The sequence below is a fragment of the Dermacentor andersoni genome, chromosome 1, assembly GCF_023375885.2.
Source record: "Dermacentor andersoni chromosome 1, qqDerAnde1_hic_scaffold, whole genome shotgun sequence".
Classification (NCBI taxonomy): Eukaryota; Metazoa; Arthropoda; class Arachnida; order Ixodida; family Ixodidae; genus Dermacentor; species Dermacentor andersoni.
This window is the reverse complement of record NC_092814.1, coordinates 52750433-52766944: the sequence shown is the minus strand read 5'-3', so window position 1 is coordinate 52766944 and position 16512 is coordinate 52750433. Positions and strand designations below refer to the sequence as shown.

Below are 16512 nucleotides of genomic sequence, written 5' to 3'. Positions count from 1 at the left end.
TGTCTGATAGTCACTGTCCTCGAAGTGTCCGGGGCACAGAAAGTCATGTTTTGATGGTACCCATGATGGCTGAAATGAGCATGCAGCACGAATCCATATCCTCTAAAGCTTCGACTCTGCCGGAAAGGTATAAAACGGCTTGTCTCGCCCGATGATACCTCTCCCACACCCTTGCACGAAGTGGCGTAGAGACATTTCCTGCATTTTGCCAGGTGCTTCACTGATCACATTACAAAGCAGCACACAACACAAAACAGCGATCTTGAAGACTTGGGCACAAGCTCCACTTGCAAAAACAAGTATGCGGCTGAGAGAAACTGCACCATTGAGACATGGTTTGCTACCGTCTAGCGCAGTCCATGCGGTTGGAGACATGTGAGCGATGGCTGGCACCATCACAAAAACATCACTTCCTCTAGTTCACGGCATGGCCGCTAGACACGGTATTTTGCAAAAAATGCAGGAAATTCATTATTTTCCACTAGTTTCTGCCCGAGAACAAGATTGTGTCGACCAATATCAGCACCCAAGCTTTAATATGGACTAAAATTCTCTAAAATTCTTCATTTTCTTAAGACTATAGTTATAAGAAAATGGCTAGCCAGGTGGACACAAAAGTGGTCTTTTCAGAACCAGAAAAGCTGGCAAAAATATGTCGATTAATGGACCCGTACCGTAAGCCAGCTGTCGGATGCTCTACAAATCATCGTACAGCACCAGTGGGATGCGTAGAAGCTGTTAGTTATGAGCTCCCGCTGTCCTGTGGGAAAAAATACATCGGACAGACAGGAAGGTGTCTTAATGATCGACTACGGGAACATAGCCCAAACGTGAAAAATAAGCAATATGGTCCTCTGTCAACTCACTGTCAGGAATGCGGCTGTGCGCCGGTGTATGGATCCTGCCGGACTCTTGAGAAGCACAAAGATAAAGATGTGCGAGAGATTATTGAGGCTCAGGCTGTCTGTCGGAATAGTGATACAGTAAAACCTCGTTAAACCGTACCTGCTTAAACAGTAGTTTCGGTTTAAAAGTAGTAAAGTCAATTCCCCGACTCAGCGGCCATTGAACATAATGTATTTTGTATCCGCATAAACCGTACCAGCTTATTGCGTACGCATCGGTTAAAACGTAGCGTTTCCACTTTTCGTCGCGCAACCACGGCGGTGCGTCGTCTCCACCGGGCAGTCCGGCAGAACAACAAGCCTCAGAGATCGGTACAACGGCCTCCAAGCGTCCTGTGCGTTTGCACATGAAGCCGCATCAACATCAACATCAACATCATTTCGACGCCGTGCTATGGTGGCTAGAAGGCCACCATAGCCGTGCCAGAGAGCGTTGTGGCTATGGTGTACTAGAATAATGTATTAGTTGTGGCGTCGTGCAAGCGAGGACTCGCGTCATGCCGAAGCTCGGATAAAAAAGACGCCGGGTGCTCAGCATAGAAGAAAAATTAGACATCGTCCGTGCTATCGAACGTAACACGAAGAAGTCTTGCGCTGGCCCGCGACATGGATCTGCTGTTGACTACAGTGTGTGGCATTTGGAATGCGAAGTTGCTCGGCAGCGCTGCTGCGACCGCGAAGAGATGTCGGCTACGAGGTTCGACTTTTCGCCATCATTGCCTCTGTTGCCGAAGTGTCGACTAGCGACAGTGATGAGGACGACACAGAAAGCGACAGCACGGGCGATTCAGGCCCGACAGTGGCAGAAGCTGCGCGTTACGTCAGCCTCATGAATGCAATCGTCGTGACGAGAACCATTCCAAACGAAAAGTTTTCCGAACTCCGGCACCCGGCAATGAAAAAGGTGCCCCGGGACTTATGCAGCACTAGTGCGCGCGTGCATGGGGAATACGTAACGCCAACGAAGAATCTGTCGTGCGAGTGTTTGCCGAGAGGAGGGGGGCTGGCTGAGAAGCTGGCACGCAGCTTGAGTAAGTTTGAGGCTGCTGTCGTCGTGCTAGGCCGCCGCGGCATCAAACGAAAATAACACTTATGTCGCGCGAAGTGAATAAATACTGCATATTTTTTCCCCTTTCATCGCACTCTCTCTGAGTTCCGTTTTCGACAGGTAAGTGGGCGATCTCGTGCTATTTCGGTTAAACAGTACTACCGTTTAGTACGTACTTTTTCCGAGCTCCGGCCGACTACGGTTTAACGAGGTTTCACTGTACATGTGTTAGTGCCGCTTCGGTCGACTTGTTAGTTAAGGAGACAGCCTTTTTGGATGGTTAAGGTTTGGATGAGGTGGCGCTACTGTGCATGGGTTAAATAGGTGTGTTTCCTGAAACTCAAGTTAGCGCATTGTGGTGTCGTCTCCCTTCTGTCCTTGTTTGCTGGCGCTAAATATGCTTTCCAAGTTTTATGAAGATGCTGAATTAGCGATGAGAAAAGTGCAAACTCAGTATACTGTAGTAATGGGTGACTTCAATGCAAAAGTGGGGAAAATGCAGACTGGTGAACAAACAATTGGCAACTACGGCGTCGATTCTAGGAACACTAGAGAGATACTGGCAGAATTCGCAGAAAGGAATAAGCTGCGAATAATTAACACCTTCTTCAGGAAGCATAGCAACAAAAAGTGGACCTGGAAAAGCCCTAATGATGAAACAAGAAATGAAATTGATTTCATTATTTCTGCCGATCTCAGCATTGTGCAGGATGTAGAAGTGTTAGGTAGGGTAAAGTGCAGTGATCATAGGTTAGTGAGGCCTCAGATTCACCTCAATTTGAAGAGAGAAAGAGTAAAATTGGTCAAGAAGAAACAGGCCAACCTAGACGCAGTAAGGGTAAAAGCCGACCAATTCAGGTTGGCACTTGTAAACAAATATGCAGCCTTAGAACAGAGAGATGAAGATGGCATACAGGTAATGATTGAAACCGTAACTAGGCTAGCAATTGAAGTGGGAGGCAAAGCACGAAGGCAACCAGTAGGCAAGCTCTCCGAAGTAACAATGGACCTAATAAAGAAGCAACAAAGAACGAAAGTGTCCAACTCAAGAGATAAAATAGTAATACAATTTGTGGAACCGTCAAAGCCGATCAACAAGGCGAAAATAAGAGATATTCGAAATTATAACATGAGAAAGACTGAGGAAGCCATAAAAAATGGATGCAGCCTGAAATCAGCGAGAAGGAAACTTTGCATAGGACAAACCAAGATGTATGCACTGAAGATAAGCAGGGTAATATCATCAGCAATCTCAAAGGTATAATAAAAGCAGCAGAAGAATTCTATACTGACCAGTACAGTACCCAGAGGAGCCACGATACCTCCATTCGAAGCAGTAATGAACAGGATACAGAAACTCCTCCTATAACTAGCGATGAGGTCAGAAGGGCCTTGCAAGACATGAAACGAGGAAGAGCGGCAGGAGAAGCTGGAATAACAGTCGATTTAATCAAATATGGAGGAGACATAATCCTTGAAAAACCAGCGGCCCTTTATAGGAACTGTCCATCGACTTCGAGGGTCCCAGAGAACTAGTAGAATGCCAACGTAATACTAACAAAAAAAAGGGGGGAGGGGAGACGTTAAAGAATGGAAAATTTATAGGCCCATTAGCTTACTTCCAGTATTATATAAAATATTCACCAAGATAATCTGCAATAGAATAAGGGCAACACTGGACTTTAGTCAGCCAAGAAAACAGGCAGGTTTCAGGGAGAGATACTCTACAATGAATCACATCCATGTCATCAATCAGGTAATCGAGAAATCCGTAGAGTACAATCAGCCTCTCTATAGAGCTTTCATAGATACGAAAAGGCATTTGATTCAGTAGAGGTACAAGCAGTCATAGAGGCATTAGGTAATCAAGAAGTCAGGCACGTACCCAGAATTTTTTATCGGAGGGGGCGTACCCAAAGTAACTTTTCTATGAAAATGAGGGGGGAGTACAAATGTGACTAATGCCCACCGTTCATCATAAAGACGTGTAAACCCGTAAAAGGGAACTGAAATAAGGTGTATCTCATAAGTACACCTGTGAGATACACCTCTCCTTTACTTGGAAAACAAGGACCCACATCAATTGGACTTGTGCAGGAAAGAAGCACAGGACGAACACTGCCAAGAACAAGTAAACAAGCAAAAGTGTAAAATAAAGATTTCGAGTAGCGTTTTTTGAATTAGCTCTGAAAGAATTATAGAGAAATATATATTTGCGGAAAAATCACAGTTCTTTTGGATCCCTTCGTTTACTGCTCTACCAAGTGTCAAAACCGACTCGTATTGTTATTGGGAAATTACATAATGATGCATGGCCGCCAGTCCTGTAGAACAGCGTAGAGCAGAGGACGCTGCAGTTCTAGACGTACTGCGCCCACCGGTGAAAGTTAGCAAAACGCCCACACAAGCACAGCAGAGAGGTGGCTACGTCAGGCGGCTCTACTGATAACTGTAGAAGCGTCATGCGAAACACACGGAATCATTCTCCACTTCCGGCGGCGTTTTTTCTGTTTCCTTTTCAAATCAAAAGATGCTAATCCATAAATATTTTCACAAACAATGGTAAAATTTGTTAGTTTTCGCTTTTCATTCCTGTCTGGCTGTTGCCTCTGCTCTCTCCCTTAGTAGATCGCTTAATTTCTCAACTCTTTGGACTCTTTGTTTTCACTGCCAATTTTGCACGACAAGTGCTGTACAATTAAGAGAAAAACCAGATGAGGTAATGGGTGACAGACATATTGCTTATGGGTTTAACGGTTATTGCAGGGTTTGATGATGCACGCTGTTTCGTATTCTTTTATTTTCCACCTTATCTAACCCATATCACGGGCATGTGGTTCTGAGAATCTGCCTGCATTGCGGCGAGCCATCACTCGAGGAAACAATGAAGCAAAAGAAAAAGTTAAATGCAACTGGAGTTTTCTCCGGCCGCAGCTCGTTCCACGAGCATACAGACTATCTGACTACGAACCAAATCCCTTTCCTGGTCCCTGGATCAGTCTAAACAAACAAGGTTGAACTAAACAAGCAACAGTGATGCGTGTAACCGTTGAATAGATGGTGACAACTGAACGCATCTCGAGTTAATCACTCGGGCACCGAATCGATGCGGAAACTGGCCTTCACACCCCAGGAGACGCCGATAACTACCACCATCCAAAAGGAGTGAAAAAGGCAAGAAAATGTTGACTGCCGTATAACAACTGTCAAGTCTCAAGATTGATTTGGCGACGCTTTAGAAATGTGTGTGAGGGGTGGTGGCATGGGCAGGGAGGGGGGGCATGCCTGCAAGGAGTACAGGCCGCTTACGTAAATATATTGGAAAATATCTACAGAGATTCCACAGCTACCTTAACTCTACACAAGTAGGAAGATACCTATAAAGGAAGGGGTCAGACAAGGAGACACTATCTCTCCAATGCTATTCAATGCATGCTTGGAAGAAGTATTCCAGCTATTAAACTGGGAAGGCTTAGGAGTAAGGGTCGATAGTGAATATCTCAGCAACCTTTGGTTTGCTGATGACATTATTCTATTCAGCAACAATGCAGACGAGTTACAACAAATGATTGAGGACCTTGACAGAGAGAGGGTAAGAGTGAGGTTGAAGATTAATATGCAGAAGACAAAGATAATCATGAATAGCTGGGCAAGGGAACAAGAGTTCAGGATTGCCAGTCAGCCTCTAGAGTCTGCAAAGGAGTATGTTTACCCAGGTCAATTAATCACAGGGAACCCTGACCATGAGAAGGAAATTCACGGAAGAATAAAGATGGGTTGGAATGCATACGGCAGACATTGTCAGCTCCTGAGTGGAAGCTTGCCATTATCACTAAAAAGGAAGGTGTACAATCACTGCATTTTACTGGTGCTGACATATGGGGCAGAAACTTGGAGACTGACAAAGAAGCTTGAGAACAAGGACCGCACAAAGAGCGATGGAACAAGGAATGCTAGGCATAACATTAAGAGACAGAAAGAGAGCGGTTTGGATCAGAATGCAAACTGGTATAGCCAATATTCTAATTGACATTAAGAGAAAAAAATGGAGCTGGGCAGGTCATGTAATGTGCAGGTTAGATAACCGGTGGACAATTAGGGTTAATGAATGGGTGCCAAGAGAAGGGAAGCGCGGTCGAGGACAGCAGAAGACTAGGTGGGGCGACAAAATTAGGAAATTCGTGGGCATTAGTTGGAATCGGTTGGCGCAGGACAGGGGTAATTGCAGATCACAGGGAAAGGCCTTCGTCCTGCATAAAATAGGCTGATGATGATGATAATGACAGCTTCGATCATCAAGTCAAATAATACATGCACATGCATGTATTACATGCACGTGCATGTATTACATGCACATGCATGTATAATACATGCACATGCATGTACATGCAGATGCATACATGCACATGCAATAATACATGCACATGCATGTATTAGCATGTTGGGTTAACTTATGTTGGAACATTGCTATTACATTGGTAATGTTAACCCTTTCGCTGTCACGGACGTACCGGTACGTCATCGCGCTTCCCCCCCACAGTGTCACTGACGTACCGGTACGTTCTCTATCGTGCGTTCAAAATTTCGCGCCTGAGCGCAAAGCTGGCGCTCCTGAATTGGCCACGCCATCTGTTGACTCTTTCTACAAGTTCGTATATTCTCCCCGACCTGTGTTAACCCACGTATTGAAGAGTACGGTGCGACTGCCACTCCCCACTTTCTCTTTGCTGAGTGGCGCGGTGGCTCCGCGTTCGCTGCATCATGCGTTGCGCGCGTGTGGTTATGGGTTCAAGGGTTGTTCTGCCATCTCCGCTGGTTTGAAGGTTTTTATTTTTCTTCTGTTGGTGTGTCTGCTACGCCGCGTCAAGTTCAGGCGCACGTGCCGTTGCCTCTCTGAAGAGTGACTCGATTGCTGCTTTCGCTCTCTCGCCGAACCCTCGCTTCCGACTTGCAGCAGTAAACGTAAAGCCCTTCGAACTTTGTTTAGCCTTTTTCCATCTCCCTCTGTCTTTTTGATCACGCAACGTCCCATTTCTCTCCGTTGTGCGGGCGACTGAAAGCGCATTCTTCCAGCGCGCGGTTACTTTCGGATGGCTGAGCGCGCGGGGCCTTCGTCTGCTCATTGGTGCGGTGGCTCAATTCCGATTTAGAATACGAGCCGAGCTCGGACTCGGACAGAGTCGCATGCGAGGAAGAGGGTTCCGCATCGTCAGATTCAGATGTTGAACGGATTTTATAGTCAGGTTGATGATGATGATGATGTTTACTAACAGCAGCTGCAGATCACTGAAATGTGCATATAGCATTGACTACGTTATTTGTATACCAATCATAATCAAAAATAAATTGCTATGTTCATTCCCTGTTATGCTCGTTCCCTGAAACCAAGCCGACACTGGGGGTGCATCACGGCCAGAAAGGTCCGACAGCGAAAGGGTTAAAAAACCTACTAGACTAGTAAGCCATTATATGAAAAGATCGTCTATTTGGCTCATATTAACTTGGAAAATTTAGTAATTCCCACTAACCGTCCACACCAGCCTGCGCGTTATTATGCCGCATCAAATGCTCGTAAACTCGGAGGCATTTGACCTTGTACCAGTTGTCACTCATCTTGCTGTCAAGCAATAGGTTCAGAATTGGGAGTGGTGTATCCCCAATTGCGAGCTACCCCTACCTCTAGCTACAGAGAAGCTGGCTTTCCCGCATAGATTAGATGTTTGGTGGCTGTCAAAATTTCACTGGCAGCATGAAATCAACCCAATATTCTTATATTAGATGGAAACAAATGCTAAGAACTGTGTTTGCTCCCGCACAGCCAGCAATATTGCTCCCGCACAGCAGCAATATTCGATTTGCCTCTAATATTCGTATCCAGCCAAATATTCGAACATTTTCGAATATCTATTTTTCAAATTGAATATGAATACTAAAAATATAATATTCAAGAATATCCACACACCCTTATCGATGGTTTAACCTTAGACAATCACACAAGCAACCCCAAGCTTGGAACAGCAGAGAATTAAAAATTAAATTATGGGGTTTTACGTGCCAAAACCACTTTGTGATTATGAGGCACACCATAGTGGAGGACTCCGGAAATTTCGACCACCTGGGGTTCTTTAATGTGCACCTAAATCTAAGTACACGGGTGTTTTCGCATTTCACCCCCATCGAAATGCGGCCGCCGTGGCCGGGATTCGATCCCGCGACCTTGTGCTCAGCAGCCCAACACCATAGCCACTGAGCAACCACGGCGGGTGAGCAGAGAATGACATGCAATGCATCTTTAGACTGCAGTGACTTTTTAAGCAACTTGTCGAATTTAGCTGCTTCAGGTACTATACTGAATAAACTTGCTTAAAGCAAGTATGTCACTGGTATACGACAACGGTGCAAGCACAGTCACAATTCCCTTTTTGCTGCATTCTTTATAATCTTGCACCACCCCATCTTTCAACACTTTAAAGCATTTTTGCAAACAGAACTTATTTATCCTATAAACTTTAAGAAAACCACAGCATTGAACAAAGCTAAATAAACGTCACTGCAAGAGAGAGAGAGAGAGAGACCTGTGAAAGTGGATGTCTGGCGAAGCTGTTAAAAACTGCCACTATAACTGCCGAGGGGTGTGTCAATGTTTTACTGCTCAATTCCTCCTCCGACGCATTGTTCAGCCAGAGGATAATGTGGACGTGCGGACTTTCCCAGTGTTGGAATTCCACAGCAATGTGACCAGCGGCAGCCCGCTACCGCTAGTCCTATTGCCATTCCTTTTCCCTTTGCTGCTCGTATTCATGGTGCTCCGAGGGAGTCCCAACTACACGTTGCCTACCCATAGTGGTGCTACAACAACAATGAAATCATCTGCTAGGCTGGTTATTTGATATATGAAAGGCTAGCAACGTCATTCGCCATATCCCAAGCTGCCGCTGCCGCAGCAGCTTGCACAACAGCAACCTTTACTAGAAAATGTACCTGGGGAGCGCTATGTGTTTGCATTGTTAGCAGGAGCGCCTAACCATAAATTATGTGGTTTGGATGCATGTTTCGTGCTTGTTCTTTATTGAAACGAATGCTGTGCTATAGTATGCGTGATACCAAAAAATATACGTACTTTTTGCTTTAATTGCCAAAGCTTTTTTTTCCCCATGAGGACGCCACCGTGATAAATCCCGGCCAACTAGAGACTAACAGCTTAACTGTAAAAAAACATTTTAAATCCTTGTCCATGAATAGCTTTCACTAGGTAGAGAATCACATTTAGAATATGCCAACTTTTATGGACCAAGGCATGCAGCCTGAAACTGGTAGGTGTTATGGTTCACTTTGTGCAGCAATGAATGGAACGGATGCCAAACGCCTGAGACACGACCTGCCTAATCTATGCTCGTCAACGTGAAAATACTTGTCCGTCGGGTGTGTGCGACGGGATTATGCACCAGTGAAAATCCTGCTCTCCTTTGTCCTACGTTCACCCCCTCTACCCCCACGGTGTGGTTTCTCTCTGTATTACTCTGTGTGGGTTGACCCGACATGACCTACATTCACTCCCTCTACGCCAGGGAGTGGTTTCTCTCCGTATTCCTCTGTATGGGTTGACCCAACATGTGCTGACAAGGCTCTCTACCAGGGAGCATGAGAGAATGAGGTTGCCCAGATGGTGGGTTTAAGAAAACCAGCAGGCCACCACGTGGAGACACATCTTCTCTGCTCTTGAGTGCAGGAGCACGTACGCAGAACGTTTCTGTACTTTTTGTCTTAGAGCGCACCACTCACCCATAACAATGTATTAAACTTCTGTTATTGTTTTTACATCACCTCATCTTCCCTGCCAACCCTCTCCGATGGTCAACATGGTTTGAGCTCTAAGTAGATGCTGTTAAAGGTCACCGAAACCCCGTCCCCGTAACAACTAAAAAAATTTAAAAAAATTAAATTATGGGGTTTTACGTGCCAAAACCACTTTCTGATTACGAGGCACCCCCGTACAACTGTAACAACTGGTGGCAGCCGTAAAAACTGGTAGCAGCCATAACAACTGGTAAGCAGCGGAGGGATATGGATCTACGAGCCTCATCTACCAAGTCGCAACTGAATACAGCGATTGTGATGGTCTGCGCCGGATTCTTGGCTGCAAGGTGATGAGTGTGGGACTTTCTCTGCTGAGTTTTGCCAGGTTTTGTTGAAGGGTTAGAACAGAACAGGTAATTTGAGCTATTGATGTCACCTAGTTAGGCAGCGGCAAGATAGTCATGTACAGTAGAGAGAGCAGCACTGAAAACGGCCATGATTTTGAAGTTATTGCGTAAACCGGAGTTGTTGGAGCTGGCGAATGAGTTGCACCTGGATGTCACTGACACACTCTGAAAACCACAGTTGATTGAGTCTATTCTTCCTATTCTTGCTCTAGAGGCTGAGGATGAGTTTACGGAATGCCTGGAGATCATTAGAGAGAGGGAGACTGCAAAAAGTCAGGCAGAAGAGTGGGAACATGAATAACAGGAAGAGCAGGAACGTGAGGAAAGAGAACACACACTTGAAGCGACTCGAGCTTGAAATGAAACGCGCTCAAGCAGCAGGGCAGAGGAGCGAAAGAAACGGTGCAGGAGCGTGTGTATCATTATGAAACAGCTAATGCGGCCCTTTAAGCTCGGAGAGGACATTGGTTTGTTCCTGGTGACATTCAAGCGGACATGCGAGAAGCAAGCCTCCCGCGAATCGTGGCCACAGCGTCTACTCACACTGTTACCGGGTGAGGCAACGGACGTAATCGCTCACTTAACCATACAGTACGCTGAGGATTATGATAAGGTAAAGTCAAGTTTGCTGAAGAAGTATAGGCTGTCTGCGAAAGTTACGCGAAATGGAAAAGGCTAGGAATGAGTCCTATACAGAATTTACACATAGCTTATGTCAAACATGGAGGAATGGCTCAAGAAACAAAAAGCCTATGACAATCACGCGAAGGTTGTTCAGTGCTTTGAACTTGAACAATATTATAACCGGTTACATGAGAATGTTCGGTGCTGGGTTCAAGATAGACCAGACACATAAGTCAGCGACGGTCGAAAAGGCAATCCCAATGTCAGGCTTGGCAGGCCGAAGCACAGAAAAAAGAGAGAGAGAGAGAGAGAGAGAGGGAGAAAGCACAAGTCTATGATTGAGGATACCTAAAAATGCAAAACTTCCTGCTCTCCTACTCTCCTTCGTCTCACGTTCCCCGCTCTATGCCAGGGAGTGGTTTCTCTCTGTATTCTTTTATGTGGGTTGACCCAACGTGTGCTGACAGGGCTCTCTACCAGGGCGCAAGAGAGAATGAGGTTGCCTAGATGGTGGCGGGTATGAGAAAACTAGCGAGCTGCCACGTGGAGACGCACCTTCTCTGCTCAAGTGCAGGAGCACGCATGCAGAACGTTTCTGTACTCTTTGTAGAGCACACCGCTCACCTATAACAATGTATTAAACTTCTGTTATTGTTTTTACATCACCTCATCTTCCCTGCCAGACCCTTTCCGATGGTCAACCTGGTTCGAGCTTCAAGCAGATGCTGTTGAAGGTCGCCGAAACCCCATCCTTGTAACAACTGGCGGCAGCCTTAAAGTGTCCAACATAAGTTGCACATACAAGTGCAGGGTGTGCCATTCAATTTCTAGCTTCCCTGAATATTTCTGTGCAGAGTTGTAGATGTTCTGGGTCATTCTAACATCACAACAATATGCAATATTTGAAATTCCTGCTGCAAGCAATGAAGACTTTATTTTAATTGTGACAGCTAATCGTGACAAAATAGCACATGTGCTATCTACAGTGCACATGCTGAGGAAAGTCGGGGAAAAGGTATCTTGAGTGCAATGTGCACAAAAAGCACCGTATACAGTCGCCGACTGATTTTTCGGGCTCCAACCATTCTCCCCATAGACCATGATGTATAACAACTGCCGAAAGTTCGGACACCTTGCAACCTCTCGTCTGATTTTTCGGACACTCCTTGAGCCAACTCGATCGAGAGCACCATGCACCAACTCTGATCGGTGCATGGTTCGACTTGCTGAACGCCATTTTTGTTTTGGACGGAGCCTCCTTGCTGCCCCACGAAGTGGCGCTACTGCCAATCCCCGCTTATCATCATCGTTTCTGCCTGGTTCGTGGCTACAGCAGTTCCAGTCTCAGCTCAGTAAGCCATGTCAAGACAATCCAGCAGCTGATTTGTTTGTTTATTCGTGCACGACGCTGCAAGTAGGCCACGTTTTTCGTTTGTGCTACTGGTATCAGCGTGATGGCGTGACGGCGTGATGACCTTTGCTTTGTGTGCTGTGTCGAGGTTGCAGTGATGCAACGCGGCATACGGAAACATCGCGTCAAGTGTCTAATGGCACCGACAGTGCCCGCGCAGACTGCGCTGGGAAATGCCGGCAAGCGGGTGCCGGGAGGCCTAGGATTTGTCACCTTCTGATGTGCTCCCTACTGACGCGAAAAATGTTTTGCCAAGACCTGTGCAGCGGTTCCGGACACCGTCTCATTTGACAGTTTCACAGGTGCTCACACTGCTGTACTGACATGCGCAGAAATCGATGACGGCGAGATCATTCGTCAGGTTTCTGCTGCACCACCGGACGATGACTCCGAGTCGAAAGATGACACACCATGTGCTACGCTGCCGTGCACAAGGAGCGTGCACAAGCAGTGACTGTGCTCTCAGCCGCCTATAGTGACCATACGACCCTCTCCGAGATTCAGGCTTATCTGATTGCACGTAAACGAAACAGCGTGCAACGGCGCATTCACGATTTCTTCAAGCCTACTGCCAAACGCGAATAAGTGCGTAGAAATAAAGGATTTCTTTTTTTTTTTCTTAATCTGTTTTTTCGGACACCTGCTTATTCGGACATTTCCGCAGTCCCCGTGAGGTCCGAATAAATGATCGGCGACTGTATACTCGAATCTAGGCCGGCCCCCGACTCTAAGCCGACCCCCGAAAGTGGGAAGCCAGGGAAAAAAAATAGCTTGAATATGCACTTTTGCACTTCTATGACATTCTAAAAGTCCAAATTAACAGGTGTGTGGCCAAATAAGTCTCAATTAACAAGTTTGATGCAATTAAGTAATGCATATGCCCGCCGGGACCAGAGGACGAGTCCCAATTTTTCAATTTTCCAAAATGACGAGGGTCGAATAAATGGGGTCTTACAGTAATTATTTAGAAAGTTTTTAAACTGCCTTAAAGCAAGAACCTCACACCTGCAAACTGCATGTTTAGATTTCAAGTTCAGGCAGGAAATGCAAACATCTTCTGAGTTTACTCAGCACAGTCATATAAGGTGCAACATTTCATGAAGTTAATTAAATACTACATGTGACATTCCCACAGGAATACAAACAGGAAAGCAAAACTTATTAATGATGAAAGATAGTAAGCCGGTTCTTCATGCTACACCTCTGACATAAAAACATGCTTGGAAAGAAACTTGCAGCTTGCTCGTTAACCCCTTAACCATTTTATTATTTTGAAAATTTCTATGCCCAAACTACTTATTTTTTTTTTTCATTTGATATTGGACATTTTCGTTCTAAAAAGCAAGTTTTCGATGTTGAAAAAAAAATTCAAGCACATACTAAGTCAAATTAGCACAATAAAGTTTATTTTGCTCATGATAAAGGAGGCCAGCTACCTGCTGGTAACCAACAATAAAACTGGCAAATATACACAGTCAAGGCATTAGGCGATGTTATATTGAATGCCTTACCAGGGATGCTTAAAAACGGAAACAGAGGAGGTTTCGTGGGGATGTCATTCATTTTGATGCGCTGAAATTACACGAACTCATAATAATGTTTTCTGAGCAGTCTTCCTCATCTGATAAACTGCTCATTTCAATGTCATCGCTATTGCTTTTGCTTTCAGAAGCAAAGTAAACTTTGGTGTCTGAACCATTGTCCGAAGAGCTGAACGGCAAAAAACTTATTTTCCGCGACAATGGACTAGCAACACACGTCACCTGCACTGGATGCCATTTTTTGAAACACAAGTTGGGCCCCAAGGAAATGTGAAACGGCGGTTGGAAAAAAAAGGAAAAAAAGGGGGAGGGGGGGGTAGAAATTACCAGCCCAGTGCTGCCATCTGCAATGTAACCCACCAACTAGCACGCAAACGAGAATGTCTCGTTTAAAACAGTCTAAAGGAGATACAGTGGAATCTTGTTAATTCAAACACGCTTAATCCGAACTTATGCCGCGGTCCCGTCAAAGTTATGTGTATTCCAATGGGTGAAACACCCAGTAATTTGAACGGGCAAGCAGTAGCGACAGTTAATTCAAACATACCGTGCTCCAACAAGGCACTCAGCAGTGCGCCAGTCACACAACAGCGCCTCCGACCAGCATTGCTCCGACTCCGCCATAGAGAAAAAGCTTAGGAGAGGCCCCTCAACGCCGTGCATGTGCAAGGATGATAACACCATTGCTGCGCGACTTACGCCGTATGTGCGAGTGAAAACGTGTGAGGGGAGCCGACATTGGGGCTCAATCTCGCCCGCGCGAAAGAGACAAAGCCAGGAGGAACCATGCCGTCTACCGTCACACGCGAAGCACCCAACGTTGCAAGGCACCAGGGGGAGGGGAGAGAAGGGGGCGGGATTTTACTCCAGCTGCAACTGTGCATGTGGCGGCTGCAGGGCCGTGTATCTTGAGAGCAATCTGTGTTGGGGGCAGAGTCTAGGTACGTCGGTGGCCCGTAGCTTTTCGCGTGCTGTGTGTTCTTGGTGGTCCCTTTGCGTTGAAACAATAGACAGTCCAAACGTCGCTTTGCTCACTGCTGCTGCAGCGTTTCCACACGCCAGTGTTTTGATAGCGAGTTTCCACAATCATCGAGTGAGATGTGTTCATGTTTACTTGTGCGTGCATGACACCATGCTTGTTAATTTAGTTAGTACAACTATGTTTACAAGCTTATACAGCCAATAAAACTGCTAGCCTTGCTTTGTATAGCTGTCCACTAATTTGCTATCGCAATCGATGCTTCGCCTTTCGGGTCAAACCGACTCTTTTTACAATGACAAGTCTAAACCGAGACATCCCGATACAGAGACAGCACGCCACACCCGATTCTGTACAAGACGGACCCTGAATACAAGGACACCAGTACCTCATTCTCCTCGTCTTTTGCAGGCGGCGATGCCACAATAGAAGGGAGCCCACCAATGTGATTGTGATCAGTGGCAACGATTTCATCATCTTCATAAGACATGACGCATTAAGAATGCAGGAAAAAGAACGTAAATGCAGCGACGATCTGTCAGCAGACAAAGGAAAAAGCACGCGAACACGCAGCGGGAAGCAACTCCGCCGCTTCAATGCCAGTCTTAGATGGCAGAGGTAATTAGCACCATCCATCAAGCTGGCAGGAAAGCAAATCCGCTTTTCCCTCACGCTCTTCCTCACAACTACGTTCCCCTCGCCCTACCTCTCAACTCCCTCGTAACTCCCTTACCTTCGATAGTCTCCTCGCACATGCCTCCGCGCCGGCGCCAGCTTAGCCCGCTCCCTGAAGTTTCGTTTTCTGCTGTTATCGGGAAACGAGCATTGGCCGGCGTGGGAAGTTTCGTAGTCGTCGCTCGGTGTGTGCTTGCGCGCCGCGATATTTCATGACTCGCACCGTTCATGCATCGTGCTATGGTGCCCAAGTACTCCAAGAACAAGTCCTCCTTTTAATTTGAACTTCTTGTAATTCAAACAAATTTTCGGGCCCCTTTGGGTTCGAATTATTGAGATTCGACTGTACTATCTCGAGGGACAAGCTATACTCATCCAAAACAATTTTGGGAGAGTTCAGCAAAGACGAGCTCGGCTCGTCCGAAATGGTTAGAGGGTTAAAGGGGCACTGCAACACTTTTTGAACACGACAAGGAAAGATTCTATGGCTCTCGAGGCCCCCTCTATTTTGCCACTGTCACTGGCTCCACAGACCGGCATGATAGCCCGCAGACACCAGCCATTGGTGAACTGTTTATGATTGTGTGTTACAGCTGAGTGAAAGCTCATGCACACATGAACCATCCAATCTTCTAGCAAATACTAGGAGCAATGATTGTTTATGTGCCCTGCCCATCTTGTCACCACTTCTTTGTCATTCTTGGAAACCTTTCACAGATGCCAACACTGAACGGATATAGTAAGTGCAGCGAAAAAAAAAAAATGTAATTAGCAATAAGGCAAGGCACAGGCATTGGCACTGCCTGAACTGAAAGTAAACGTGTTGAGGAGTAATGGAGAAAGTAAACAAAGTGCTTTTTATATCTACGGTCTGTATATCTAAACAAATGCTATGAACCGTGTTTGTTCCTGCACAGCCAGCATTATATTCGATTTGATTACAATATTCGTATCTAACCGAATATTTGAACAATTTCTAATCGGGTACGAATAATAAAAACATAATATTCGATAACATGTGAACCTTTCGAATATTCGCACAGCCCTAGGTTTACTGAAAATTTCTTGCCGCATGTCTCGAAACCCAAAGGATTCTTAGAAGTCATTACAGATGGATATGCGCTG

At 45.8% G+C, this 16512-nt stretch overlaps 1 protein-coding gene across 4 annotated transcripts in view; it reads right to left on the bottom strand.

Annotated features, from left to right (window-relative positions):
* LOC126545222 (uncharacterized) overlaps positions 1–16512 on the bottom strand; it is a 70683-nt gene that overhangs the window by 24393 nt on the left and 29778 nt on the right. The window lies entirely within an intron of this gene.